Genomic DNA, 4,866 nt, shown 5'->3' on the forward strand with positions numbered 1-4,866 from the left:
GTCCCACTCTCTCTCTCTCTGCCCACGTGGTCCCTGTGCACGTGGTCCCTGCCCACGTGGTCCCACTCTCTCTCTCTCTGCCCACGTGGTCCCTGCCCACGTGGTCCCACTCTCTCTCTCTCTGCCCACGTGGTCCCTGCCCACGTGGTCCCACTCTCTCTCTCTCTGCCCTCACTCTCTGTAGGCTTCAGGTTCGACTCCAGGTTCTGCTTGTCTCGAGCTGATGGGCTCTACAGGGACCCCACTGACTTCAACGCCTTCTACCAGTGCGCGTCCAGCCACAGCTACTACCACTACTGCGACCCGGGCCTCGTGTTCCACGATGGATTCTCTGTCTGCGTCGATTCGAGTGAGAGACTCTCTGTGATCTCTACTCTCTCTCTACTTTCTCTCTGTCACTGAGTGAGTGGGTGGGTGAGTTAGTTAGTTAGTGGGTGAGTGGGTGGGTGGGGGAGTGGGTGGGTGAGTGGGTGGGTAGGTGGGTGAGTGGGTGAGTTAGTGGGTGAGTTAGTGGGTGGGTGAGTGATTGAGTGGGTGGATGAGTGGGTGGGTGAGTGGGTGGGTGGGTGAGTGAGTGGGTGGGTGGGTGAGTGGGTGGGTGAGTGGGTGGGTGGATGAGTGAGTGGGTGGATGAGTTAGTGGGTGGCTGGGTGGTTGGGTGAGTGAGTTAGTGGGTGGATGAGTGAGTAGGTGGATGAGTTAGTGGGTTGGTGAGTGGGTGGGTGAGTAGGTGGGTAAGTGGATGAGTGAGTGATTGAAAAATCAACGCATCGCCAGGGTCCGGGATCGAACCCACGACCTCCTGCACACCAGGCGAGGTAGTTAACATCTCCTAGCCACCGTGATGATGAGAGAGAGACACACAGACTCCAACATCATAGAGACCCATATAGACACCCAGAGACCCATAGAGACACCCAGAGACCCCATAGAGACACCCAGAGACCCATAGAGACACCCAGAGACCCATAGAGACACACAGAGACCCATAGAGACACACAGAGACCCATAGAGACACACAGAGACCCATAGAGATACACAGAGACCCATAGAGACCAACAGAGACCCATAGAGACACACAGAGACCCATAGAGACACGCAGAGACCCATAGAGATACACAGAGACCCATAGAGACACACAGAGACCCATAGAGATACACAGAGACCCATAGAGACACACAGAGACCCATAGAGACACGCAGAGACCCATAGAGATACACAGAGACCCATAGAGACACGCAGAGACACACAGAGACACACAGAGACACACAGAGATACACAGAGACACCCAGAGACTCATAGAGACACCCAGAGACCCATAGAGATGCAGAGACACACAGAGACCCATAGAGACACACAGAGACCCACAGAGACCCACATAGAGCCATAGAGACATCCAGAGACCCAGAGACACGTGGAGATGAACTGAGACACACAGAGACACCCAGAGACACCCAGAGACACACAGAGACACACAGAGATCCAGAGACACCTGGAGATGAACTGAGACCCATAGAGACACACAGAGACCCATAGAGACACCCAGAGACACCCAGAGACACCCAGAGACACACAGAGACCCATAGAGACATCCAGAGACCCAGAGACACCTGGAGATGAACTGAGACCCATAGAGACACACAGAGACACCCAGAGACACACAGAGACACACAGAGACTCACAGAGACACACAGAGACCCACAGAGACACACAGAGACACCCAGAGACTCACAGAGACACACAGAGACCCATAGAGACACCCAGAGACACCCAGAGACACGTGGAGATGAACTGAGACCCATAGAGACACACAGAGACCCAGAGACACACAGAGACTCACAGAGACCCATAGAGACACACAGAGACCCAGAGACACACAGAGACCCAGAGAGACCCATAGAGACACACAGAGACACACGGAGACACGTGGAGATGAACTGAGACCCTTCTCCCTCTGTCTCCCCCCCCTCCATGACCCCCCCAGGTCCCAACCCCGACTTCTGTCTGTCTAAGAGTGACGGTGTGTACAGTGACCCTGGTGATCGCCACTCCTTCTACCACTGCTCCAACACCATCGCGTACCACAAGCAGTGTCCTGATGGCTTTTACTTCTCGCAGGACAAGGGGCAGTGCCTCTATTAACGGTGTGGTGGTAGCCACAGGGTGAGTGTGAGCCGTGTGTCTTATTGGTGGAGTGTCTATTGGTGGAGTGTCGGGAAAGGTCCTGGCAAGGATTGTTCAACATCGCCTTAGCAGGCACCACATCAGAGGTCGCAACCGGGTACCCGATACCCGTACCCTACCCGATACCCGGCTACCCGTACCCGGCCGGGTACGGGTAGCCGTTTGCGACCCTGGTGCGGCCGGGTACGGGTACGGGTAGACCGTGAGTCACTGGGTGAGTCACCGTTTGTCACTCATTTCCCAACGTCTTGTCTCTTCTCACAATTCAAGTTGCTAGAATCAACCCACCCGCGCCTGCAACATGGCTTCATCCCAGAGGTCGCAAACGGGTACCCGATACCCGTACCCTACCCGATACCCGGCCGGGTACGGATAGCCAGGTATCGGGTAGGGTACGGGTACGGGTACCCGTTTGCGACCCTGGTGCGGCCGGGTACGGGTAAGGAATCAAAACCCGTTTGCGACCTCTGCTTCACGCTGAAAGGGAGAGGTTTGCGGAGCCCCAATGCGGTTTCAGGAAAGGGCGGTCCTGCACAGATGCCATATTTTCTGTCCGTCTGCTACAGCAGAGGTGTAGGGAATTCCAACAAGACCTACATCTCTGCTTTATTGACCCGGTCAAGGCCTATGATACCATCAGTAGGACTGGGCTCTGGGCTGTTCTTCGTGCTTTGGGAGTCCCTGACCCTCTGCTCACGATCATTAAGGACCTTCATGATGGTGAGCGGGCCCGGGTAAAACTACGTGGCCGGGAGTCAGAGCCTTTCCCTGTTCACCTTGGGGTGCGACAGGGATGTCCTCTGGCTCCCACATTATTTAACATCTATTTTGACCGCGTAGTTCGTGAAGCCTTCGATGGCTGTACCAGAGGAATTTCCATCTGGTACAGATATAATGGGAGGCTGATCGATGCCCGGGTGCGATCAAGGGATGGCTCCCTATTGCTCAACCACGTTATGTATGCCGATGACCTCGTAATTGCTGCTCACTCAGAGGAGGAGTTGGAGGCGTTGCTGCTGAACCTGGAGTGTGCCACTAAGAGGTGGGGCCTTACCATCAGCCCCACCAAAACTAAGCACCTGCCTGGGTATTTTGTACCATCAGACACTCCACCCCCACAACTCCCAATCGGTAATGGGGCAGTTGTGGAGAGAGTGGATAGTTTCCTATCCCTGGGCAGTGTCCTTATGACCGGCTCTGGTTTGACACCAGAGGTCTCACTCCGAATCAGTCGAGCGGCAATATCTTTTCATCGGTTGCGTAACGCTGCTGTGTGGAAGCTACCTGGTCTGTCGCTACGCACGAAACTTCAGGTCTTCTTGGCCACGGTCATTCCCTCCCTTCTCTACGCTTGCGAAATGCAGACCACCCTAATGGAACATATTTGTCAGTTAGAAACATTCAGACTGGCCTGCCTACGATCCATCCTGGGTTTAACCCACAGGCTGGATTGTGTGAGGAGCTCACAAATCCTTGAAAGATCTGGACAAAGTCCCATCGGTGAGCTCCTCCGGCAGGCAAGGCTGCGTTGGCTTGGTCACGTAGCCCGCATGCCCAGCCACCGCATGCCTAAGCAGCTTTTGTTCGGCCGGATCGAGGGGGCTAAACGGGTGCGGCACGGGCTAGAGAAGAGATGGAGTGACTTGGTACAGGAGGACGTGGAGCTTAATGGACTTGCCGATGACTGGTACCAGCGGTGTCAAGATCGGCCTCAGTGGAGGAGGCTCGTGAAGGACGCTACTGGGCAGTTGGAGGCAGTCGCCCTCCAACAACAACGGAGGGCGGAGGAGTGACGCTCACAACAACGAGCGGAGCGCCGGGTGGCTAAAGCACAGCGAGTTGGCGCAGTAGGGGACACAGGTGGTGCATCAGCAACTCATCTCAGTCATTCGACCCGTGGCACCTGCTGGGTCTGTCCCGTGACCTCCTGCCAGCGGGGGTTCGACACTTCACGTGGCCTCAACGTGCACCCAGCCTGGCACAAGCGTCGTGGTGACGTCACCGCCACATAGTGGCGAATGGCGGTTGTTGTTGTGTGTAGTACATAGACACTGCTGCTGCTACTCGCTACTAACAGCACTTGCCCCTACAGCCCTGCTAGAGGCTACCTGGGGGAGCTTTGTCTGTGTGTGGTGTGTGTAGTACATAGACACTGCTGCTGCTACTTGCTACTAACAGCACTTGCCCCTACAGCCCTGTTAGAGGCTACTTGGGGGAGCTTTGTCTGTGTCTCTAACCCACGTGTTCCTCTCTCTCTGTAATCAACAGAAGCACCGTGATCTACCCACCGCTGGATGCAGATCCGTGTAATCGATGGTTGAAAATAAACTGATGCAAAAAATATATTGGTTGTGTCTGTGTGTGTGTGTCTGTGTGTGTGTCTGTCTGTGTGTGGTTGTGTCTGTGTGTGTGTGTGTGGCAAAACAACCCCCTACCTCCTCGCGGTGCCGGACGGGCAAGGCTGTGACCACCACAGCGGCTAAACGGGGGCTCTGGACGGGTGCGAGGGGCCGGTAACCCCTCCATCTTCAATAAATTACCACTAAACCACGACTGAAATATCTAACTAATAAGCTTGTGCCGGACGCCCCGGGGGGACAGGCGTCTATGACGTCTCCTGGCCAAACCTCAATTGGCGGAGCCAGGAGATTGAATCTTTACCCTCGGGGCTCCTCCAGAAAC

General features: G+C 55.3%; 1 long non-coding RNA gene across 1 annotated transcript; it reads left to right on the top strand.

Moving 5' to 3' along the window:
* The first annotated feature begins 200 nt into the window (after positions 1 to 200).
* LOC144955397 (uncharacterized) lies at positions 201 to 4,519 on the top strand. Its single transcript, XR_013641640.1, has 3 exons — positions 201 to 349; positions 1,985 to 2,163; positions 4,453 to 4,519. It is a non-coding gene; the product is annotated as an uncharacterized LOC144955397 (long non-coding RNA).
* Positions 4,520 to 4,866: the final 347 nt, after the last annotated feature.

The sequence above is a fragment of the Lampetra fluviatilis genome, unplaced genomic scaffold (genome assembly GCF_964198595.1).
Source record: "Lampetra fluviatilis unplaced genomic scaffold, kcLamFluv1.1 SCAFFOLD_308, whole genome shotgun sequence".
NCBI classification, from domain to species: Eukaryota; Metazoa; Chordata; class Hyperoartia; order Petromyzontiformes; family Petromyzontidae; genus Lampetra; species Lampetra fluviatilis.